The sequence below is a fragment of the Cryptomeria japonica genome, chromosome 1, assembly GCF_030272615.1.
Source record: "Cryptomeria japonica chromosome 1, Sugi_1.0, whole genome shotgun sequence".
Lineage (NCBI taxonomy): Eukaryota > Viridiplantae > Streptophyta > Pinopsida > Cupressales > Cupressaceae > Cryptomeria > Cryptomeria japonica.
Genome location: NC_081405.1, coordinates 356,818,870 through 356,846,441, shown reverse-complemented (window position 1 = coordinate 356,846,441; position 27,572 = coordinate 356,818,870).

Genomic DNA, 27,572 nt, shown 5'->3' with positions numbered 1-27,572 from the left:
ATAGCCTATTGTTTCTTTCTTAGCGTCCTTGATTTCTTCAGTGATGGAGTAGGTGCCAGTGAGGATTTTCTCTTCTTCCTTTCAACCCTTTTAAATTATGCAGCCTTGTCACTATAAGAGTCACATGAGGTAGCCACAGGAGAAACATGTGCTACCGGTTGCTATTCTGATTTTCTTTCTTCTGCAGCAACAACTCTCATCAGATCAAGTTGCATCAATTGCTTTGTAACAATTTTCACAAAATTTGAAGCATCTTTCATTATTTTTTCTCTTTTCTTCCTCTGCTTCTGAATAGTAACATCACCCTCTATAGTTTCTACAGTGCCAAAGATATTTTCAGTAGGTTCCCGTGGGGCATCTAAAAGTATCTTGCCATAAGATTCCAGAATGTTTGAATCCACTTCATATCCCATCTTTGTTATCCAGATAGATCTAAGTGTAACTTCCTCCAACCATATTTCATCTCTTTTAATTACAAAGCATATTTGTTTGTCATATTTGTCAACAATGCTTTGAGGGATTCTTTCCCTTTGTCTCATTTTTGCTTGAAAGTTTTTTAAATACTCTTTTACCTGCTTGTCACCATCTGAACCCATGCTAGTAATTGCCTCCTTAATCTATTTTCCAACAAAAATATCATAGGCAAAGTCTTTGTGACCTATACTGAAAATCTCCTTTGAGAAATATAGCATCAGACATACAAGTAAATTGCCAAACTTGAAAGTTCCCTTCTTATCACCTTTAATTTTATCCAAATTTTCTATCAGATAATCTTTCAACCATTCAAAAATATCAATTTGATCATTGTTCTTTATCATCTCATAAGCATTATGAATGCATAGACTGGAAATAGAATTCAACCTATTAGTATGAGCCACCTTATATCCAATAACCATACTTGCATATTTGACATTGTTATCAGTTATATCACTAACCCCAAGTGATTTGTTATCTGATGTTGTGTTGGTTAAGTTCATAACCTTTTTGTTTGGAATTTTCTCTTTCTTCTCAGGCCTAGTGCCAGTAGAAGGTAAACCAGTAATAGCCTTAATCGCTTCCTTAGTGATTTTGAAAACTGAGTCTAGCCATAAAAGTTCATCATGAACTCTGCTAAGAACATAATAGACAATCTCATCTGAAAAATTCAGGAATGTGAAGGATGCCTATGAACTCTAAATCTTCCACAATCTTATGTTCTAGTTTGACTACACCTTGTTTATAAGTGATAGCATTCATGAACATGTTCTTTAAATCCACAAGCCCTAAATCTTCAATGTTATAGTGAATGTATGCCCTAGGGTCTTCAGCAAATGCAAATCCCTTCGAGATTTTTAAAAATGCACCAATGGAGTCATCCAACTTAGATATCTTAGGGATGATCTTAAAGACTAGTCTAGGATGTTTGACATTTTCCACAATAGTAGGGTTTGCAATGAATTCAGGAACAGAAGATGCAGAAGCCATGTCATAAGATAAATACCTTTTAACTGAAAACCTTGGATGCCCTAAAAAATCCTTGGTGCTTCTCTTCTAGAATGTTGGTGCTTAACTTTTGGGTTCTTCAAAAGCTTGAATGATTTGGTGAATCAAAATGAGAAATTTCAGTCCTTTATAACCAAAAAGTTAACTTACAATTGCAATAAATGCTTCATCGGTTAAGTGAATACTCAACATATGTGTCGATAAAGAAGAATTATGAATTCTTACCACCATCAAAGGGGAAAATGCATGATCTTAATTTAGTTTCCTTACCCCTAAGGATTATTCCTTAGTTAGATGAAGAACCTCCTGTCAGTGCAGGAATGCTTTGTTCCATCGGTGTAGAGACAGATTCATCATTTCTCTGATATCTCTTCTTGACCCATTGTTTAGTGAATTCTTGTTTGATTTCATTCACCTTTTCCTTGACTTTATCATTACATCCTCTATTATTTGTCGGTACATTCTTTCTTCTACAAAATCTTGCAATATGCCCAATCTTGTTACATGCATAACAAGTTACATTGTTTCTTTGAATAGATTTTCCATAACCTTGACCGGTTTGAGTTCTGCATTGATTAGATAGATGTCCAAATATACCACAAACATAGCATTTTACATTCAATCTACAATTCTCTGACTTATGACCATGTTTATTGTATTTGGAACATTGACCGATGGATGAGTTTATATTCAGATTATTCCTATATCTGCATTGATGTGCTCTATGACCAAATTTGTTGCAATTAAAACATTTCCCATTGAATTTATAAGCATTAGGTTGCCTTACCAGTTTGTTGTGATCATGATTGTTTGCAGTTCCATAAATTTCTCCATGTTCAAATCCAAGTCCAACTATTTCTCCATCAAGTTTTTGACTCTTCAACATATCATCAAGCCTGTCTAAACTCTTTTTGAATTTGTCTTTGTATTCATTTACAGTGACCAACTCACTTTCCAGAGTGCTAACTTGTCTCATAAGTTCTTCTTTGTCATGTTGCATGTGAATCAAATCTGTTTTAAGCATATCATTTTCATAACTAAGCCTTATAGATTCATCTGATCTTTCATTAAGTCTTTTGGTCAAATCTTCCTCATTCTTCTTTCTATCTTCAATATCTTTACATAGTCTCATGGTTAAATCTTGAATCTCATTCTTCATGTTACTATTCTCTTATCTCAATTTCTCTGCAATATCTCTAAGAGTTTTTTTTTCTTCATCATCTTGTTTTTGCAATTGCACATGTAATTTTTTTCTCTTATTCTTTGCTATGACCAAGTTTTCTTGAAGTGCTTTGATGAATTCTCGAACATATCTGAGTTCATCTTCCAATCTAATATTCTTCAATTTTTTTGCATCAAAATCTTCAAGAGCTCCTTCCAACTGTTGTCTCCAACTTTCCATCCATATTGGTTTCAGAATCTTCCTCAAGTTGATAGGCTTCTACAAATAGAGGACCAGACTCTGATACAAATTGTTAGATATTTGGTTAATCCCAAAGACATTGAGAGGGGGTGGTGAATAAGTGTCTAACTGATAAATGAAATATTTAAACATATTTGTAACTATATAATTGAAATTAATATACCGGTTAGAAAATAATAATGCAGTAAAGAGAAACAAAAGAATCAGCATCAATGCACACCATAACACAGATATTTTTGGTGAGGAAACCCAGTAGGGAAACAACCTTGGTGGGATTTGTGACCCACAATATTTACTCACTAGCTGATATGAATAAATATTACTTAGTACAATAGGGGTCTACACATGCAGGAAGGCCAACTGCCTAGAGCTCACTGCTCAACACAAAATGGAGTCCCACTGACTACACAATTGGATGGTTAAATCCAATAACAATGTACTGCTTCAAAATAGCATTTGCAATGCTGGATTCAGTACCAGTTTAAGCTCTATCTGATACCTCTACCAAAACGTTGCTAGTAAATGATTCTACTTTCACATAATAGTCTTCACTCTTCTCTTCTTCCTATTCGCTCTCAAAATAAATACATCAAAGTGCATATACAATTATCTGGTATCATACATACATTTTATTACCTACTTCACATACAACTACTTCTCAACTCACTACTCACAAAATGACCTACAAGATCTCATACATATATGAGTCTTTACAACACATCATGTCGGCTATACAAATACAATTTACATTACATAAACAATATTGTTGCCAAGTCAGCTTAGACTGGCGGTATAAACTGGATGTCGGTGTGAATAAACCTTGTTGTATCTACCGGTGCCGGTAGATGAAGTCTATTGTTGGTTGAACATGTGAACCATGTTGAACCTTTTCACCACTTCTTGAACCTAGTTGCCATCAATGAAAACATCTACCATTCTCATCTGAGTGTATAATGCCAACAGATTCGACTCGTAGGCCTAAGTACAAAACATGTGTGTTATGCAACATTCAGCTCAAACATGAATGTAAGCTAGCTCTGGAACTCCTAATATTCTGATCTATCTTCTATGTTCTAAAGATGATTTATAAATGCTTAATTACATGAATTTATATAAGCAAGAATGATCCACAATGGCCCAAGAAGGAACAAACACCGAAGAATGAGAAACAAAATATGTAGAACACAAGGTCAGCCTTCACCAAGGAATCCTTCCAGAAACAACATATAATGATGTGCAGACCTAAGAGGAAGGTTAGCCATGAACCAAGGAATGTTGGAAACAATAGAATAAAGCTACGAGAAAGATCTACAAGAATCACCAATAGAAAATAGGTCCAAGTGGCTAAGGTACACAGGAAAGAAAATTGTCCCATATTCTAGAAGTGATAACTTATCGGAAAAAGATCTGTACGCCTCATGGACCTAAGATAAGATTAATGAACATGTCCATGAACCAAATCCAACTTTGCAACATCTGATGAGAAAACAGAAAAAAATGTTGACAGAAATACTAAAACTGCAAAACAGGAAACAAATTGAAAGGAAAATATTTTTGGTTGACAGTTTACTATTGTGTTCGTTATGCTCAGTGATGAATCTTAAGCATTTTAAATCCAGTGACTAGGTTTAGGTTGCATTTTGCATATCATTTTGCATATCATTCTGCATTTTTGTGAATTTAGAGTGATTTTAGTATGGTAATAATCTCTTTATCTTCCGAATGAGAGCTGAAACTATCATCATTTCTTACGCTAAGTGGTCTCTTTATCAACATTTCTTCGATCGAGTACTTGTGTTTTGAGATGTTTAGCTGCATACATAAACATTGTATATAGATTCATACATTTCATTATTCACTCATCTGCATTCATCTTATTACATAGAAAATGAAAAATTTGCATTTCATATTACTCATTACACATTCATCTATTTTCATATGAAAAGAAACAAAAATAGACATCCATAATCATTTGCATTACATACTGAAAAGAAATGCATACACATAGAATAAAGCATATAAAAGACATCTCATAAGCGAATCAACACAAGTACAATGAAGTCAAATTGGATCTCATATATATATAAATGTATATATATATATAATATATATATATATATACATCATATAAAGTCTAAAGAGTACAAAATTATGTCGAATGACATATACAAACTCCCATCAGAGAAAGAATCGTATAGGATACAAAAAAAGGGGCCTCCCTACAAAAAAATATCCAAGCTACAAAAAAGAATATCTAGCTCTTGGCTTCTCCCTCATCGCTTGGTGGAGGAGGAGGAGCCTGTTGACCGAGATCCTGATGAGGTGCCCGAGCTCCCTCTGACCATGCCATATACTGCGAATAGGGAATAACCTGCTACGCAACTAGAACTGTGACGCTATATGTTGCAACATAGTAGGTTGCCCTACTAGTTTGGTGAAGGACCTCCTATTGCAAGGCCTCTATCTCTACTCTTGTCTCTACTCTCATCTCTGAGATTGGATGATCGTGCTCAACCTTAAGATCTGCAAGCCATCATCTCACTCCTCTAGCTGAGTTTGAGCCACTGTCAATTGTGACTGCAGCTTTGCAAGATGTGCTCTCATCGATCATCTAACATCAGTCCACTTATCTCTCATAGACTCTCCACCCCCATCTCCACCTCCAACTCCACCCATCTCCTCATGCCACTTCCGGACCTATCTTGGAGCTACTCGCTCCTCCTTGGCTCTGCCCAACCTCACACCTATACTCCCAAGGAATTTTCCCTCACCCCTCTACTGACCAGCTAGAACCCTACTGCTGCTAGCACCAAGATCACCACCTACCTACCTCTGAGCCTCAACTCTCTGTCCTTGTCCCTATCTCTGTCCCTGGACCTATCCCTATCCTGACGCAGGGGCATCATCATCAACATCCTCTATATGAGGAGCCTGCTCAGCTGGATTTGTGAATATAGGAAATGGATGTTGCTGGAACCAATCCCTATACTGGGGAAATACCCCCGCATCCGCAACATCATCCAGGTAGTCTCATCTTAGTCGTTGTAGACTAGTCAGTTCCTGTATACTCAAGGCAGAGGATAACCTTGGTGACCATCCCCGCCTCTCTTCATCAGCATATCGAGCATACGTTGTGAACTCCTATGACACCCCCTGAGGCTCACCATATTGCCTCATCACCCATGATACTACAAATTGCTCCACTATAGTCTATGATCTGTTGATAAGTGGGCGCGTAACAAAAATATCTCAGCGTACTAGTCGCTAGTCATCCCATGGCTCAAGGCCTCTATACGATCTCCATATCATAGCTATAAGGTCATCTAAATGCCGCCACCAAAAATCAATCTTGCCTAGATTGGGGTTGTATAACATAACTGGCATACCTATATGTAATCGGCTCCCCAAGCTCTCTACTATCATCTACAATAGGTCAATAAACTGGGAGGTGCTCCCAAGTCCAAACCTATAAAATAAATACACCTACAACCATGCTCCTACCATCCCTATATACAATCATGCATCTCGCGATTCATGTGGGCCAATATGCATGAACCCCAGCCAAGCCTCTGAGGGGTCTGCATTAATCTCTCCAGCATCCTGCCCCATCCACACTAGAAACCCTATTGTCCTCTATCTGGCATCAAATTACAGCTGATAAATCCTAGTACAACACACGCCAAAGGAAACTCCTTGTTGTATTTGCTCATCATAATGTCCCAACTAATGGAACGGGTCAAAATGTCTGGATCCCTAAATACATGTCTAATCACCTGTAGTCCAAGTAACAGTGTTGCGTCATAATCTACCTTATCCCTAACAAAAGGGATATGAAGGATCCTATATACATCCTCGGGAGTGATGGTAATCTCCCCCACTGGCAAATGAAATGTGTTATGCTCTGAATGGAAATGCTCAACCAATGCTGTGAGCATACCGTGATTCACATGGATATCTGGTAAACTAAGAAGATGAGTCAAACTACACAAATCAATGTGAGCCTGATCAAGCTCTGATAACTATCATACTAATGTCATGGTGGGAGGATAAACGTATCTGAAAAGCACAGGAGGTAATCGAACCTACAAAAACCCAACAACAAACATCAGAAAACATTCCAAATGAGCCTACAAGAGAAATAAAACATCACGAAAATCCAACTAAGTCAAGTGCAAAATCAAAATTTCAAGTTTAGAACTTCAAAAATGTTTATTGTTTCCTGAACAACAAAACATAGAAGGGCAACATCTCATATGAGTTAGGATTGACCTTCGTACGACAAAACATCCCCATATGACAAAATATCAAACCCCGCACGACAAAATGGTTTTTTTATAATTATGTCATATGATGCAAGGGTGGGGTCCGAACGAAAAATCTAATGGTCTCAAATGACAAAATATAATTCAACAATTTTTCATACGAGATAGGAATCTGTCTCACACGACAAAACATGAAACCCGACTTTAAACATGCCAAAAAACTTGAAAAATGAACCAAAAAAATTCAAAATTGAAAACATAAAGAGGCTTAAGATCGATCACTTACCGATGGCTCATAGTTTTAGGGTCAATTATGTCGTCTATGGTGCTCAAATCGATGCTCACAAGTAGGGACCACCATTTTCTTCGCAAAAGGCTTTTTGAATGTCCAAACTTGGAGGGTTAAAATGATTTGAAAATGACACTTTCCTCTCATATATAGCCAAAACCCTAATTTTTCAACTTGGCCCGATGGACCTGAAAATTGTACCCTTAGCTAATTTGCTCATTCTGATTCCATTTTCGGGATTGAAATCAAAATTTGAGATCATTCTACTAGTCAATTTCATAATTTGGACCGATTAGCGCTTTTTCATCATCTGCTCAAAAATTCTTCTAATTGCACTCAATTTCTCATGAATCACGCCAAATCTTCAAAAATTCCTCATAATCAATTTGTGCTCAAATAACTTATCATCACTAGAAATTTCCTATCATCATGAACCCTCGCTATCTTTTGATTTCTCTCTCGAGGGGGCATACTTGTGACCTCATGACCTCACATCTTCAAAGTCGAGAATTTTTTTTCAATCTTCATCAAAAGTTGAGCAAAAATCTTTTTTTAACTAAAGAAAATCAATCAAATCCTTATTGCTAAGGGGCATCCCAGCTTCATCGCTTCATATCAAGTTGAGATCTCTTGATCATCTGAATCAAATCAATCCCTAGGGGCATATCAGTTTCATCGCTCCAAATCAAGTTGATATTTCCTTCATCTGAATCAATCTCTTAACGTTAATCAATTTCATCGCTTTACATCAAGCTAATTATTCATTTAAACTAAATCAAAAGATTAAAGAGTATCTTTGACCACACACTAAATCTAAGTAGGTGTTCAGTTTCATCGCTTAAAATCAAGATGGACAATTTATTTTCGCTCATCGTATCTTGATCAATTAAGGTCAAGATCGATTTTTATCTTCGCTCGCTATGTCTAGATCAATCAAGTTCTAGATCACTAAGATCCGCTTCTTGATCAATCAAGATCAAGTTCGGTATCTTTTATTTTCTATTGTTTCTAAGTTCAATAAAGTTCAGGATCGTTATCGCTTTAATAAGACTTCATTTAGCTTCATCGCTTTGAAACAAGCTAAACACCTTGCTCTTTATCTGGTTCATGATCAATCAAGTTCAAAACTGGCATCTCCTAGACATCACACATTCTTTGAACCAACGCATTGCTCGCACATTAATTCAAAGAGGGGCAAATATAATACCCTAAAAATGGTCATCTAAACCATGGGCCCCTAATCTCGATAACATCACCAAGGTCCTAACCAAAGACAATTAAAACAATCTTGACCACATTATTAATTCTTTAATCATCAAATATCACATGGCAAATCAATTACTCAATATTAATTAAATATTTATTTAATTAATTGAATCATTTCCAATAATATCATTTTGATCAATCATCCTATTTAATTTATTAAATATCCTTGCATATTTGATTAATTAATAAATTTGTCATTTAATCATGCAAAAAGAATTAATTTATCACAAAAGAAGAATTAATCACAAAGCAAGAGTTGAATTGAAAATAAAATAAAAGAATTGAATTGAGAGATAAATCAAACTTAAGATATTATTTCTTTTTCTAAATTTAGAACTTGAAATCAGAAAAGCAATTAAATTGAATTATTGAATTATTCTTTAAAATTGGAACTCAAAGCTTTTAGAAAAAGAAGTTCAGTTGCATTGAAAAGACTCTTTTCTTGAATAAATCAAATATATGCACGGAATTATCTATTTTTATGACAAATGCATGGAATTAATTTAATATTATTTGCAATGCAACTTGAACTTCTTATTTGAATGCATTTCAATTAAACTATAATTGGAATCTATCTCAAGGTTAACTGAACCTGATTTCTCAATTATTTTCAATTAATCCTAAATTGAGCTTTTTTTTCATCATCTCTCTTGTAATTCTCTATAAATTCAGCCTTCAGCTCTCATTCCAATTTACCCCAGAGATTTTTGAGAACACACTTGGAGATTATTATCATGCTAATTTCGCTATGGATTCATTGAATATATTATACTTTTTTAGATTATTTGCATCCATATTTAGTTTACTCATATTGCTTGAATTCGTTATTGCTTGAATTATTCATCCATCTTGCATCCATATAGTTAAATATCATATAGATTAAATCCTTTGTCTTGGTGTAGTCTAGTCACTAGTATTGCTTATTAAAATCTAAGAGCAATCTTATACTCACATCTTTTAGAAGGCAATTAGTCGCTTTGTTATGGTTTATTATTTATTGATTATTATTTTCTAACCATACATGTAATCACTTAATTGAAGTGTTGTGCTTGCAACTACAAACCCTTTTTCACACACACACACAAAATACTTAATAAGGTTAATATTTTGTTAACCAGTCACATACTAATTCACCCCCCCTCTCAGTATCTTTGGGACTATCATTAATCCTAACAATTGGTATCAGAGCCTGATCCTCTATTTTCAAAAGCCCAACAGCTTGAGGAAGATTCTGACACTGTTGCAGATGGAGAACTTAAGAAATCAGTTAGAAGGAGCTCTTCTAGATTATGATAAAGAGAAAGTGAAGAATATCAAACTTGAAGATGATCTAAAAAACTGCACAAGAATTCATTCAAGCACTTCAAGAGAATTATACTATTTCCCCGAATAAAAGAAAAGAACTTCATGAGAAGATGCAGAAAGATGATGATGAAAAGGAAACTCTAAATGAAATTGTGAACAAGTTGAGGCAAGAAAAAAGTAACATGAAGAATGAGATGCAAGATATGACTATGAGGTTTTGTAAAGACACTGAAGACAAAAGGAAGAATGAAGATGACTTGACTAGGAGACTCAATGATGTTGGAAATGAAAATCTAAGACTCAGTCATGAAAATGATATGTTAAAGATAGATCTAATTCACATGCAACATGACATATCTGAGCTTGTGAGACAAAAGGGAGTTCTGGAAAATGAGTTCGCTACTGCAAATCAACATAAAGAGAAATTCAAGAAAAGTTCAGAAGAACTTGATGATATGCTGAAAAGTCGGAAACCTAATGGAGACACTAATGGACTTGGATTTGAAGATGGTACTACAAATAATAATGATCACAGTAAACTAGTAAGACAACCTAATGCTTACAAATTTAATGGGAAATGCAAGTTCTTTCAAGCACTCAAACCTATCAAGTAGCTTAAGCTATTTTATCAATGGCTTCCTCCTCTGCTCTGGAATTTATTGCAAACCCTACTGTTATAGAAGTTGTAAAATGCCCTAGGCCCATTTTTAAAATCGTTCCTGAGATAGCAAAATAGGATGATTCCATAGGTGCTTTTTCTAAAATTCCAAAAGGTGTTGCTTATGCTGAAGACCCTAGAATCTATATTCATTGCAGTGTTGAGGAATTAGGTTCTAAGGAAATATTGAAAAATTGTTTAAAACTGTAATCTGTGATGAAAATGGTAATGTGAAACCTGAACACAAGGTTATTGAAACTTTAGATTTTGTGGAGATCTTAGACATCTCGAAATTTCCTGAGGTAGTAAGAATTGTCCTTAGAAGAGTTCATGGAGAATTCTTTTGGCTAGATTATATTTCCAAAATCACTAAGGAAGCAATTAGGGCAGTGACCGGTTTACCCTCCATCGGTAATAGGCTAGATAAGACTAAGAAAGTTCCTAATAATACAGTGATGACATTAATAGGAGCAACCTATTATAGAAGATCCTTAAGAGTAAATGATGTTAAGGATGTGAATGTCAGATTCATAAGCATGATCCTAGGTTATAAAACCACACATGTAAACTGATTGAACTCAGTTTCTAGTCTATGTATTAAAAGGGCATATGATATGGTCAACAATGATACAAAAATAGATGTATGTGAGTGGTTAAAGGATGAATTGATAGATAATCTGAAAAAGATAAAAGGAGATAAAAAGCGAACATTTCATTTTGGTAATCTCCTGGTATGTCTGATGTTATATCTCAAAAAAGAAGTTCCCGGTATTGGTAAGAAAGACTTTGGTTATGATATACCAGTAGGCAAACAACTGTTAGAAATCTTCATCGGTATGGGAAATGATAAGGATAACAATATAATAGAGTACTTCAAAGCCTTCAAAGCAAATATGAAAACAAGAGAGAGATTACCACAAAGTATTGTAGACAAATATGAAAAAGAAATATGTTTTGTAATTAAAAAGGATGAAATATGGATGGAGGTAGTTCTTCCTAGAATTATATGGATAATTGAAATGGGATATGAGGCAGATGTGAACCTTATTGAAACCTATGCCAAAGCCTTATTAGAAGTCCCTAGAGAACTAGAAGAAAAGGTTTTTGGCAGTGCTAAATCTATTCAAAAAGGTGTTGAAACATTAAAACAAAGGAAGAGAAGAGAAAAGAGCATTAGAAATTATTCCAAGCAAGAAAAGGAAATCAAAGAAAACATCTTGAAAATCATTGGTATCAAGGAAAGTGACCTAGAAGGATTACAACCAGAGGCACATCTCTCACCTATTGGTACATCATCTGATAGTGAAATACTTGCTAAGTTTAAAAGAGTTGATAGGAAGAGAAAACCTTCACCAGTACCCTCTCCTTCAACCAAGAAAATAAGAACAACAAGGTAGAAGCAATAGGAAGTGAGGCCATCGGCAAAGAAGTTGACACCAAAGAAGAAGAAACAAAAATAGGTCATAACACCTCTGGATAATTTATTGAATGAAATCACTGATGATGGAAATCTATCAAATGTGAGAAAATTGTGATAACTTAATGATGAATGAATAGTACCAAACTAGTACTGAGAGGGGGGGTGAATCAGTACAAGCAAAAACTCAACCTTAAACTGGTTTGTCAACTAACACTTATGCATTGACAGACAAACAGTAGCACCGGTCCTTCAACAGAGTTCAACCAGCAAAACCTAGTGTAACTGAGACAAGCAAAGACCGGTTGACACTTATCTTCTCATATAATCTAACTCTTCATTCCCATTTCACTCTAATGCATGAATAGGCAATCTACCATCAAAGATGTACATATTATAGCAAGATCAACATGCATCACCCCTTAATCAGAAAACAATCATAACATCGCATGAAGAAAACATCACACATGACACACATATTTTTCACATGGAAACCCAACTGGGAAAAACCACGGTGGGGATGAATACCCACAAGCTTGTTTTTGAACTCTTTGGAAGTCCACTTTGTTAGGAGCCTTGTCTGGTTAAAGATAGGTACAATAGGTTATGTTAGGAACCGATCCTGTTAGGGATCACCCGGTTAAGGGATGGCTACAATACCCAGTTAAGGGTTAAACCCTGTTAAGGGTACCTTGTTAGAGGATTTCAAGAACTCAATAGCTAAAGGATATCAATGACTCAGTAGCTTTGAGTTACTCTGTTAGAGGATTTTCAACAAGCTAGTTAAGGCTACCCTATTAGGGGATTTCACAACTATTGAAGTAGTTAAAAATCAATAGGTATATCAATGACCTGATAATAGCACTCAATGCCAATGCAGATCTGCTTAAGCTCCTCTTCACCTTCTACACTTACACTCTATAGATATAACTTCTCTCCTCTGGTCTAGCAAGAATCACGTATCTCTTCTCTTAGATATACACACACAACTTTTGGCAACAACCTCTAAAAGAATCACAGCATCGACCTTATAGGACAACAGACAGGTCGGTAGCATAAACCCTAAACCCTAGACCTGTTAGGTTAAGGAATTCAAACGGTTCAATCCTAACCATTGATCATACTGTATTGAATGCAACAGTCTTGATCCAATCTCAAGACATTCTCCATCGTTCATTTTCCACCGATTTCATGGCAGCTCATAACCCATCACATGTTATCACCGTTTACAGACTTCGCACATTCCCGAGGTAGATAGGAACACTCTTCTTTATGCAAGATCCTTCATGCGCACAAGGCTTACGTGGCAACACTATCTGTTCTTCATTATCATGCTAACTTCATCACATAAAGATCATCGATTGAGTCACACAGGCTTGAGATACTCAGTCAAAAATCCTAAAGTGGAAACTACCTACCAACCGGTAGTCATACAATGCTTCCATGTGCCGGTTCCCATGACTACATGCTGGTTCACCTTGACATGTCAGTTCACCTTGAACAAATATACAACTTTACTTTGGCATACATATCGGTTCTCACATATGTCGATTCTCTCTTCATATCACATATTGACATCAATGACAACATACAATATCATTATGTCCTCATACCAGTTCACATAATGCCAACAATCTCCCCCTTTGGCATTGATGGTAATATACAAAGATATCTCTTTGCTAACTCATCTTCTCCCCAATTTTTGTAGATATCTTCTCTGCTACACTTCTTCTCCCCCTTTGACAACAATGTCAAAGTGGAGGCACACACATCCTTGTTCCATTATGCTGCTCCCCCTCAGGAGTAGCATCCTTCAACACATCAATCAACAAAAAAAAATGACTATGCAATACCTGACTGATGTGGAACAAATACTTTTAATTTACCTCCTGAAGGGGTAGTACCCCTAATTCACCTCTTAAGTACACAAATGTAGTCTTTGGGAGAGGCTTGGTGAATATGTCTGCTAACTGCTCCTTACTAGAAACATGTTCCAGTGCAATCTCTTTATTCTTAACCTTTTCCCTTAAGAAATGATACTTAAGCTCAAAATTCTTGGTTCTAGAATGTAAAACCAGATTCTTTGAAATATTGATAGCACTTGTGTTATCATAGAATATACTTACCGGTTTAGATATAGGTATTTTGAAGCCATCTAATACATGCTTCATCCAGATTGTTTGAGTGCAATTCATGAAAGCTGCAAAATACTCTGCTTCCACTGTAGACTGAGAGATACAGCTCTGCTTTTTACTCATCCATGAGACCAGTCTACCACTAAGAAAGAATGCACCACCGGTTGTGCTTTTTCAATCATCCACATTACTTTCCCAATTAGCATTTGTAAATACTTTCAGGTTGAAATCATTGTTGTATGGGTACCACAATCCATAGTCAAATGTTCCCTTCAGATACATAAGAATCCGCTTGACTACAACTAAGTGGGATTCTCTTGGACTTTTCTGGAACCTTGCAGTAATGCCAACTACATGTGCAAAATCTGGTCTGCTATGCGCTACATAATGCAACTTACCAATCATTGATCGGTATTCCTTCTCATCAACCAATGTGGAATCATCCTCTTTTGATAATTTGCAACTGGTCACCATTAGTGTACCAACGGGTTTGCTATCTTCCATGCCAAAGGTCTTCAACACCTCTTTGACATATTTGGACTGAGTGATAAAGATTCCATCTTTCATCTGCTGGATCTGTAATCCAATGAAGAACTTAATCTCCCCTATGAGTGACATCTCAAACTCTTCCTTCATCTCTTCAGCAAACTCATGACTCATCTTGTCATCTCCACCAAAGATAGTGTCATCAACAAAAACTTCACATATTAGGATCTGATCTCCTTCAGATTTCAAGTAGATATTGCTATCTTCACTTGTTCTCTCAAATCCAATCTTCACAAGATGGAAATGTAGATGTTCATACCATGCTCTAGGTGCCTGCTTTAGACCATATAAGGCTTTATGTAGCCTGCACACCATATCACTGTCTTCAAATAGGGAAAACCCATCTGGTTGCTCTATATACACCTCCTCTTCAAGTACAACATTTAGGAATGCAGATTTTACATCCATTTGATATACCTTGAATCCTTTAAAAGTTGCATATGTAAGAAGCATACAAACTCCTTCCAATCTGGCTACAGGAGAAAAGGTTTCTCCATAGTGTTCTCCTTCTTCTTAAGCATATCCTTTGCACACCAATCTATCTTTGTTCCTAATCACTGTGCCATCCTCATTCAGCTTGTTTCTAAACAGCCATTTGGTGCCAATGACATTTTTATGTTCCGATATGGGTACCAAGGACCATGTACCATTTTTCTCTATCTAGTCAAGTTCCTCTTCCATTGCCTTGATCCAGTCTTCATCTTTATGAGCCTCTTTGAATGACTTAGGCTCAAATTTAGAGATCAAACATGAGTTTTCTCTGATCTTTCTTCTTGTAAGGATTCCTGTATCCTTATCTCCTATGATCTGCTTAGGATCATTATTCAACTTAACATACCGAGGAATAGTCTTGACTAGTTCTTCTTTCTTTTCCTCATCATCCTCATCTTCATTAGTATCAGCATTCACCGGTTTAGGAACACTATTATTGGTACTTGGTTGACTAATAACCGGTTCCTAGTAGGTTGCAACTAGTTCATTTACAACTTGCTCACTGCTTGTTTCCTCCAGTTTCTTAGAGGCTTCATCAACTCTCACATTGATACTTTCCATAATTCTCTGAGTCCTATTGTTGAAACACTTGAGAGCTTTACTCTTGGTGGAATATCCTAGGAATATTCTCTCATCACATTTAACTTCAAACTTGCCCTGATGTTCACTCCTCTTGATGTAACATTTGCTACCAAATACCCTAAAGTAGCTAACCACGGGTGTCTTACCGGTCCAATACTCATAAGTACTTTTATCATTACCTTTCTTGATGAGTACCCGGTTCATTGTGTAGACTGCAGTGCTTACCGCTTCTCTCCAAAAGGTGTGAGCTACCTTTCCTTGAATCAACATGGTTCTAGCTGCTTCAACCACAGTCCAGTTATTCCTCTCTGCTAGGCCATTCTGCTATGGAGTCCAGGGGGTAGACAGTTGCCTCTTGATGCCAAATTCTTCACAATACTTGTTGAATTCACCGGAAGTGAATTCTCCTCCTTGATCAGTTCTGAGGCACTTGATCCTTTTACCGCTTTCCTTCTCCACTAATGATCTGAAAGATTTGAACTTCACAAAGGCTTCAGACTTGTCTTTCAAGAATGTGACCCACATCATTCTTGAGCAGTCATCAGTGAGAATCATGAAGTACCTATCACCCTGCACACTTCTAGTTTTCATAGGACCACACAAATCAGTATGCACAAGGTCAAGCAAGTTGTCAGTAGTGAAAGATTTACCTTTAAAGGTTGAGGAAGACATTTTCCCTAATTAACACTCTCTGCACAAGGTATTATCCGGTTTGCTTAGCACCAGCAACCCTCTAACTACCTTGATCTTACTAGCCTTCACAATGTTATCAAAGTTTACATGGCAAAGTCTCCTATGCCATATCCAGCTATCATCAAATTTAGCCATAAGACATGTACTTATATTTGCATTTAGATGAAATAGGTTACCTTTGGTCTGCATGTCGATGGCCACCAATTCACCATCTTTTCCTTTGATTCTATAGATTCCATTCTTGAATTCCAGAGTGAGGCCACTGTCATTCAGCTGGGCAGCACTTAGAAGGTTGTGTTTGAGACCATCAACCCAATACACATTGTCAGCACTACTCTTTCCATTCAGAGAGATGGACCCTTTTCCTTTAACCATACATGGTGCATCATTGCCAAAATGAACCACACCACCATCATACTCTTCCAAGGATAGAAACTTGCTCTGGTCACTAGTCATATGGTGAGAGCAACCACTATCAATAATCCACTCATTGGAATTATCAAAGCGAGAGACAAGAGCCTTCTTATCTGACACATCTTCCTTTACTGCAACAAACACACTGTCTTCATTCTCTTCATTTTCTGATTCCTCATCTATGACACCTTCATCAACTTCAACAAAATAGTTTCTCTGATTTCCTCCTTTGAATTTCTTGAATCTTTCCGGTTTATCCTTGTTGTCACTATTAGGACAGTTCATAGCTATATGTCCTATCCGGTTACAAGAAAAATATTTCAAAGGGAGCTTACCTCTGTATTTACCGGTTCCTTTTGGAAATTTCCTGGCAAGAAGAGCTTCAAATTCCATTAGAAACTTGTCATCATCCATTACTTTGTTTTGTCTTGGTTCACCACTAGTTCTTGCTTCTTTTCCTTTCCTGGATGGTACAGTAGAAGCTCTAAAAGCTGATTCAGCCTTTTGAACACTGCCATCAAAACTATTTAGCTCATAGGCTGTCAACTTTGCTATGATGGAGTCCAAGGATACCTTAGTCTTGTCTATTGATCTCAGCTCTTGAATAGCAGCAACCCTTATTGCATAGACCAGTAATAGGGATCTCGGGACTTTTCTTACCATAGTGGAATCTTCCATTTTACCATGTGCACTCTTGATATCTCTGACAATAGTTTTGATTCTAATACTATACTATTGAATGGTTTCACCTTCAACCATTCGCATGTCTTCAAACTTTCCTCTAAGACTTTCTTCCTTAGCTTGTTTTACATGCTCATCACCTCCATAGATATTTTCAAGAGCATCCCATACTTCTTTGGGATTTACCTTATCTTGGACATCAATGAACTCAATATCAAATAAACTACTAATTAAGGCTTCTATGACTTTCCCATTCTCATGTATCTCTCTCTTTTGATCATTGGTGAGAGTACCGGTAGGGGCAACAAAGGGATTCTCAACATAGCTCTAGTGTTGAGCACCCATGTTTCTAATGTATATCTTCATTCTGTCTTTCCATATACTAAAATTTTCTTTGTTAAACTTTGGACCTTCCCTCTTCATCATTACAATAGGATCTTTCCCTCAAGTGGTTAAGCTTACAACATAGAGGACCTGGAGGACACTTTGATACCAATTGATAACTTAATGATCAATGAATAGTACCAAACTAGTACTGAGAGGGGGGGTGAATCTTATACTGGTTTATCAACTAACACTTATGCACTGACAGACAAACAATAGCACTGGTCCTTCAACAGAGTTCAACCGGCAAAACCTAGTGTAACTGAGACAAACAAAGACCAGTTGACACTTATCTTCTCATATAATCTAACTCTTCATTCCCATTTCACTCTAATGCATGAACAGGTAATCTACCATCAAATATGTACATATTACAGAAAGATCAACATGCATCACCATTTAATCAGAAAACAATCATAACATCACATGAAGAAAACATCACACATGACACGCATATTTTTCATGGTGGAAACCCAACTGGGAAAAACCACGGTGGGGATGAATACCCACAAGCTTGTTTTTGAACTCTTTGGAAGTCTACTCTGTTAGGAGCCTTGTCTGGTTAAAGATAGATACAATAGGTTCTATTAGGAACTGATCCTATTAGGGATCACCCAGTTAAGGGATGGCTACAATACCCAGTTAAGAGTTAAACCCTGTTAAGGGTACCTTGTTAGAGGATTTCAAGAACTCAATAGCTAAAGGATATCAATGACTCAGTAGCTTTGAGTTATCCTGTTAGAGGATTTTCAACAAGCTAGTTAAGGCTACCCTATCAGGGGATTTCACAACTGTTGAAGTAGTTAAAGATCAATAGGTATATCAATGACTTGATAATAGCACTCAATGCCAATGCAGATCCACTTAAGCTCCTCTTCACCTTCTGCACTTACACTCTGTAGATATAACTTCTCTCCTCTAGTCTGGCAAGAATCATGTATCTCTTCTCTTAGATACACACACACAACTTTTGCCAACAACCTCTGAAAGAATCATAGCATCGACCTTATAGGACAATAGACAAGTTGGTAGCATAAACCCTAGACCTGTTAGGTTAAGGAATTCAAACGGTTCAATCCTAACCATTGATCATACTGTATTGAATGCAACAGTCTTGATCCAATCTCAAGACATTCTCCATCATTCATTTTCCACTAATTTCATGGCAGCTGATAACCCATCACACATTATCACTGTTTACAGACTTCGCACATTCCCAAGGTAGATAGGAACACTCTTCTTTATGCAAAATCCTTCACGCACACAAGGCTTACGTGGCAACACTATCTGTTCTTTGTTATCATGCCAACTTCATCACATAAAGATCACTGATTGAGTCACACAGGCTTGAGATACTCCAATCAAAAATCCTGAAGTGGAAACTACCTACCAACTGGTAGTCATACAATGCTTCCACGTGCCAGTTCCCATGACTACATGTCGGTTCACCTTGACATGTCAGTTCACCTTGAACAAATATACCACTTTACTTTGGCATATATACCCATTCTCACATATGTTGATTCTCTCTTCATATCACATATTGACATCAATGACAACATACAATATCATTATGTCCTCATACCAGTTCACATAATGCCAACAAATTGTACAATACATTTACTGATGCAGAGAAGGAAAGTATTGACAACAGCATTATTCTACATCTTGACATTTACAAGAAAGTATTAATTGAAGTTGTAGATTATTTGCCTAGTGAATTATGCAGGCGGTTAGATGCTAAGAGGTTAGAAATTATAGAGCTAGATAAGAAAATTAAAATTGAGAAACTAATAGTTGTACATCCGGTCAAATCTGTAGAAGAAAATGATGAGTTGATCAGTGAAGCGAACATATCAGTTTTTACAAGTGGACACCAGCATGTAAGCCTAATGGATGGTAGGGTAAATGAAATTGTAGAAGAAACAACAGACAAATGGGACATTTTTTTTGTTGAGAAGGAAAAACAAGAAGAGTTGAACAGACCAAAAAATTTCAAGGTTTATCAAAAAGACAGTGACAAGGGGAAAGGTAAGGTAGGTGGATTACCAAACATAAAAGTAACTGAAAATCTACCACCACCTTTGGTTACTTCATTGGCACACACTGAGGATATACTAGCTACTGAGAATGTGGATACACCATATGAGGATATCAACCTTGAGTTAGAAATTTTGTACACTATGAATATTGACACTCGGGAAGTAAACATTGTAGTTGATAAAGAGAGCACAAAAGGAAAGAATGATATTGCTACTAAGCAACTGGCAGATAACATTGGGATTGAAACACAAATAGAGAAGGCAGAACAAGTAGAACATTCTGTGGAAACTTTGGACAGTGGAATGGTTACTGGTAATACTAATGCAAGCACAGAGAAACCTACAGAGACAGTAACAGAGACACCGGCAGTGGAATGGTTCTATTCATGATTTTGCATTTTCCATTCTTGAATTGTAACTAAAATCCTTTTTCAACTAATTGACCAACACTCAAAAGATTATTCTTTAAGCCTTCAACATAGTAAACATTGTCAGTATTATGCTTACCATCAAGAGATATAGTACCTTTTCCTTTGATTAAACAAGCTTTATCATCTCCGAATCTTACTAGACCTCCATTGTATTCCTAAAAAGTCAAGAATTTGCCTTTATCACTAGTCATATGATGTGAACATCCTAAATCTATGATCCATTCATCCTTAGCTTCAACTTTAGCTATCAAGGCCTGCTCTACCGGTTGAACAATAGGTGCCGATTGATCCTCTTTTATAGCAACAAAGACCCATCCATTGTCTATCGGATCCTCATCAGAATCATCAATGACTCCTTCATCAGCAAGATAACAAGATTTGTCTTTATTCTTCTTGAATCTGTATCTCTGATATTTAGGGTTAGGCTTGTATGTTCTTCTAGCTTCTTCTCTCAATCTTGCATGTCTATCAGGGCATCTTGAAGCCATATGACCAATCTTACTATAGTTAAAACATTTAAAGGGTGCTTTACCTTCATACTTACTTCGAACTGGTCCTTTAGGCATTTTTCTTGCAAATAGTGCTTCAAGTTCTTCAAGTTCTTCAAGTTCTTCATTTTCTATCCTGCTTTCTTCAAGTTCTCTTGCATAAAAGGCTTTCCAATCAGACTTGTCAAATGATGGTGCAGATGATGTTGATGCTTTAAAAGCTAAATTTGTCTTTATAGTACCAAAAGGACCAAATTCCTCAATTTCAAAAGCTAAAATTTTTCCAATCAATGTATCTCTAGTTACTGATATATTAGGCATTGTTCTTAACTCATTTATAGTAGTAACTTTCATTTTGTATGCCAGTGGAAATCCTCTTAAAACTTTTGAAACAATTTCATCTTCACTTAAGGTTCCTCCATGACATTTAATACCCAAAACAATTTCATTTACTCTTTCCATAAAAGTAGAAATCCTTTCATCTTCTTCCATTTTCAAATTTTCATACCTGACCCAGAAGCTTTCAAGTTTTGCAATTTTGACTATGAAATCTCCTTCATTTAATGTTTCCAAATGGTCCCAAATAGCTTTAGCAGTAGATCTATCTAATAATCCCATGATTTGTTGATCTGATAATGTGCTCAAAAGTGCTTCTCTTGCTTTGCAATCATTTTCTTCATCTTTAGCCAAGTTAGGTGATTTAGGCTGATTCTGAGTAGGAGCAGTATAGCCATTCTTTGTCACTTCCCAGATGTCCTTTCCAATGCAATTCAGATGTGTCTCCATCTTGATCTTCCATATGCCATAGTTAGTTCCATCAAGTTTAGGACTGTCCTTCTTGAAATAGTTAGAAGACATTGGATCTCCTCAAGTTGTTAAACTTTTGCAAAAAGAGGACTAGGCTCTGATACCAATTGTTAGGTCCCAGAGACAACTAAGAGGGGGGGTGAATCAATTGTCTAATAAATTTAAACCAAAAATAACTTATCCAAACTTAATGCTTAATGTCGGTAAACCAAACTTTAGTATCGGTAGACAGTTTATCAGTTAATTGCAGTACCGATAAATATTAATACATGAAATAGAAAGACAATAACATCCACAACACATAACACCAATATTTATATGTGGAAACCCTATAAAGGGAAAAACCATGATGGGAAACCTTACCCACAATCAGATGATACTACTGCAAATATTATGTGTGTACAAATGGGGTCTGCACATGCAGAAAGGCCAAGCGCCTAGAGCTCACTGCTCAAACACAAATGGGAGTCACACTGACTACAATTGGATGATTAAATCCAATAATGATGTACTACTCAAAATAGCATCTTCATATGCTAGATTCAGTATCAATGTAGATCTGATTGCCTTCACAAAACCTTCCTTCAACCTTCAAATGATATCCTCATGTATAGCTCTTCTTATTCTCGCATATACCAAATTATATATTCCTTTTCACATTCTCATATCGATCTTACAAATAAGATCTTACATTTATATCATAACCTAAAATCAATTTTAGTAGGTCGGCTCTAAAAGATATTACAATAAAAACAATTTACAAGTAAATCAATAACTAATGCAATATCCGATTTAACATGCTAGCTTAATGCATTTACAATATTAATAAATCATCTCCATAGCGTGTCATGTTGATCTAGAATAGATAAGCCTGGAGGTCCTTATCTTGGACCTATTTGTCAGTAATAGCAAATATGCAAACTCAAATATACCAATGAGTAAATCTTAAAGACAAAGTGTCCAAACGATGTCTTTGACATAACCAAGTTTTCTCCATGTCATTCCAAGTGTTGGTGAACAATATATCATGTCGGTGAACCAGATACCGGTGACTGTGCATAAGTCACTTGCTTGCCGGTGAACATTGTCGATTCTCCAAATGTTAACTAGAGTTGATAAGTGTTAATAGGTGTTGACATCAATGACAAAACCATATCAACATATCCAAAATACCAACATATCATTGGTTCATCTGAACCTATATCAGATATTGAGCAGGAAATTGCTGGATTTGAAGAAAAATTGGAGAAGTTAGAAAAAGAGAAGGAAAGGAGTAAGGGAAAAGCCAGAGAGCTTAAGTACAAACTCAATCCTAAGTTAGATAGCCTTATCTCTCTAAGGAAAGAAATCTCTAAGGCATTAATTCAAGGACAAAAGATACTGGAGGAACATATGCATCATCTCACTGGTACAATTCAGAGAACTGAGGCAGATATGAAGGATAGTAATAGGTTTATTCAAAGCTTAAACTTGGTTTTAGCAGACATATTCCAGATTATAACCAACCGGTTACAAACTTCAAGTGAAAATCTGCACTCATTTGATAATTTTTGACAACCTTTTTCATTGATGTCAAAGGGGGAGTAGAAGACAGATAAAAATTGTTATCAGAGGAGATCATCTACTTAGGGGGAGCACACATTTTTTGGTAAATTTTTGGACTTCATTTTTTGGAATCATATTTTTGGATTTTTCTTATGAGTGTTGCCATCAATGTCAAAGGGGGAGATTGTTGGCATTATACACTCTAGTGAGAAATTATGGTGTTTTCATTGATGGAAACTTACTGGCAACCTTCAGGTAACCACCTGGCAGACACCGGCACCGAAAGACACTTCACCAGCAGTGACAACAATGTATCTCAGCACCCCAGTCAATAGGAATAAAGTTTTGTTTATTTTATTTAATTGCAAATATATTTTTGTAAAGCTGACATGGGATATTTTAATAGACTCATATATGTATAAGATCTTGTAAATCATTTTGTAATAATGATGACAGATGATGAGCTAGATATGCGAGGATAGTTAGAGAAGGAATGAGCGAATAAAAGAAGGCAGATTTTTATATAAGGTTTATGGTTATAGTGTGAGCTTAAACTGGTACTGAACCTGGCATAGCAAATGTTGAACTGAAGTAGTACATTATATTGGATTTTCATAATCCATTTTGTAAGTCAGTGAGACTTCCATTTTGTAGATTGAGCAGTGAGCTCTAGTTAGTTGGCCTTCCTGCATGTGCAGGCCCCTCTTGTAAGTAATATCCATTCATTGTCCAGTGAGTGAATATTGTGGGTCACAAATCCCACCAAGGTTTCCTCGTTAAACATCTTGTATTATGGTGTGTTTTCTATGTTGTCTTTATTGTTCCTATTTACTGCATTAATTCTTGTTTACCGGTACATTGTTTTGGAATGCAAAATACTTAATGAGGTTAAATATTTTGTTAACTTGTTAGATATTGATTCACCCCCCCCCCTCCCCCCTCTCAGTATCTTTGGGGCTATCATTAATCCTAACACTTTCCACCATGGGAATTCTTAGTGAAGACCTATTTTGAATTGTGTTTTATTATCTCCTTGGTCAACTTGGAAAATCTATCTTGGAGATCATTATATAAAGAATGATTGTAATGAAATATCATGAGGAATTAATTGTAGAAGGAAGTTGATTCTACAAGGAAAATCTATCTTTGTTGATGTGAAGTGGTTGATCAGTATGCTTGTTGGTTGATGTTTAGTACTGATGGTAGTGACCCTAAGGTTTCTTTTAGCATTGCAGCAGTTGTGCCTTTGTGGTGGATTCTTTCTTTCTTCCTCCGGGCAATGAACCCTCCTTTTTTTGGTGGTTTTAGTCAAGCAATGAGCCCACCCACAATGAGCAATTATGGCAATGAACCATCTTATAAAAATCACCTTAACCATTGTCACCCTAATAGGTATTTTCATATTGATAACTAACATTGTTTTTGGTTTTTCCCTTCTTAGGTTTTCCATGTCATATCTAGTGTTTCATGTATGTTCTTTCATGCTCATATCTATTTATGGTTAAGTAATCTATGGTTTAAGTTGCTAGATATGTTTTTGTGGGAAAAGTAATATAGTTTTTAATATACATCTGATTCAGCACCCCCCCCCCTCTCAGTTGTCCAGAATATTCATCAATTGGTATCAAAGCTTTGGTTCCTATAAAGTGAGACCAACCTCTTGAGGAGATTCAATGGCATATAAATTGACTATTACTACCTTTGAAGGATGTGACTATAGCTTCTAAAAAGTAAAGATGCGAAGATATTTGATTTCTCTGAGCTATAAATCTTGGAAAGTTGTAGACACTAAGTATTCATTGCCAAGAAATACACCTACTACACCGGATGAGATTGAATCCTATGAAGAAAATGATCAAAAAAGGTATGCTATCTTGAGTTCTTTATCTAAAACTAAATTGGCAAAGGTTGTTTCTTTAGATATTGCTTATGAAGTTTAGGAAAGTGAAAATTATATATGAAGGAAATGAAAGAGTTAAGCTATCTAAGATGTAGACTACTAAAGGCACATATAAGATTTTAAATATGGAAGATGAAGGAGTAGCAAGCTATTTTCAGAAGGTTGATAGTAAATTAGATTAGAGATCTTGGTGGTGTCTTGGATGAGAAGGATGTAATACAAAAGATTATGAGGACTTTACCGGAGAGTTACAATGATAAGATTTCAACTATTGAGGAAACCTATATTAAATAAAAATTCACAAGAGAATAGTTGTTTGGCACTTTGAATGCATTTGAGATGAGGAAGTTTGGTAGAGACAAAACAAAATCAGGAACAACCTTTAAAGCATCAAAAGTTGCAGAAAGATTCTGATGATGAAGAGAGACTGGATCAAGTAGAAGCAAACTTTGTGAGAAAGTTGAAGAGAGGAACTGACAAGTATAAAGGTATGTTACCTTTTAAATTTAAATGTTTTAAATGTGAGAGATTGGTCATTATGCATCTAGGTGTCTGGAAAGAGGGTCAAAATAGAAGTATAAGGAAAACAAAATAAAATTCAATAAGAAATCCTACTATGCTAGAGATGATGTTGGTATTTTAGAAGATGAGTCAGATTATGAGGATTGTGACTGTTTATTCATCGTAGAGAAATATGGACACAAATCTAATAATTTTAAGATTATTGAGATGGTTGCTTCATCATTGCATGTTAGGAGAGATAGAAATGAATGGTTTATTGATAGTGGATGTTCAAATCATATGAAATCAAAAAAAAAGTAAGTTTATAAATCTTGAAAAATTTGATGGCGGTTTCGTTAGATTTTTAGATGATCAGATTGCTCAAATTGTTTGAATTGGTTCTATTAATTTTGACACAAAGCATAACACTAACAATGTTTACAATGTGAAAGGATTATATCATAATCTCTTGAGTGTTGGACAGATGTGCGAAAATGGTTACAATGTTGTCTTTTAGGATGGTGGATGTGAGATCCAAAACTATTATTGTTGCATGGAAAAATATAGGTGGAAACATGTATCAATTGGAAAATGCTAGAGGACTTTGTTTATTATCATAGATCAATGAGAGTTGGCTATGGAATTGGAGGATGTGTCATATCAATTTTGACAATTTGGTGAAGATTAGTATGATAAAAATTGTGAGAGATTTACCAAGACTGACTACACTAGATAATAGTATTTGCAAAAAGTGTCAAGTAGGAAAGCAGACAAAAGGAACATTCAGAGGAAAGGAAAAATCATGTACTAGATTGTTGGATCTGGTACACACAGACCTATACAGTCTGACCAAAACAAGGAGTTTACAAGGTGTGAGGTATTTCATGCTCTTAATTGATTATCATTCTAGAATTACTTGGTTTGCATTTCTAAGAGAAAAGTCGGAAGCATTAGAAAAATTTAAGATATTTAAAGTTAGAGTTGAGAATGATGTTGATAGAAGAATTAAATGCTTGAGATATGATAGAGGAGGAGAATTTATCTCTGATTAATTGGATAATTTCTATGAGAAATATGGAATTAGAAGACATTTATCATCTCCTAGAACACCTCAGCAGAATGATGTATATGAAAGGATGAATAATACTATTAAAGAGGCAGTAAGAAATATGATCAAGGAAGAAAATCTACTAGAAGTCTGTTGGAGAGAAGCTATACACTACTGTGTATACCCTTAATAGAGTTCTATTTAGAAAGAAGTTTGGGAAGACATTATATGAGTTAAGGTATGAAAGGATCTCATCTATGAAGTATTTCAATTTTTTTGGAAGTACATGCTATATCCGAAGAGATGAAGGGAATTTTGGAAAGTTTGATAGAAGAGAAAATGAAAGTATATTTCTTAGTTATTCTACAAAAAGAAAATCTTACAAATGTTATAAAAAGAGGTTGAATAAAATTGTTGAGAGTGCAAATGTGAAGGTTGATGTAAAAATTTCAAAAGAAACTAGCATTCAAGTAGGGTATGAATTTGATGAAAAAGAAGAGAATAACAGAGATGAAGATAAGCAAAAAGTAACTCACGTTGCTCCAAAAACTATATCAAAAACCTGAAGGTATGTGCAAAAAAACCATTCTAAGAATCAAATTATACAAGATAAAAATAGAGGAGTCATTACAAGAAGCAAAGTTGTTGAAGAGAAAATTCTTGTGTGTTTACTTTCTGGGCATGAACCTAAAACAGTTGAAGAAGCTTGCAAAGGTCATAGATGGATGAAAGCGATGGAGGACGATTTGCACCAAATTGAGAAAAATCAAGCTTGGGAACT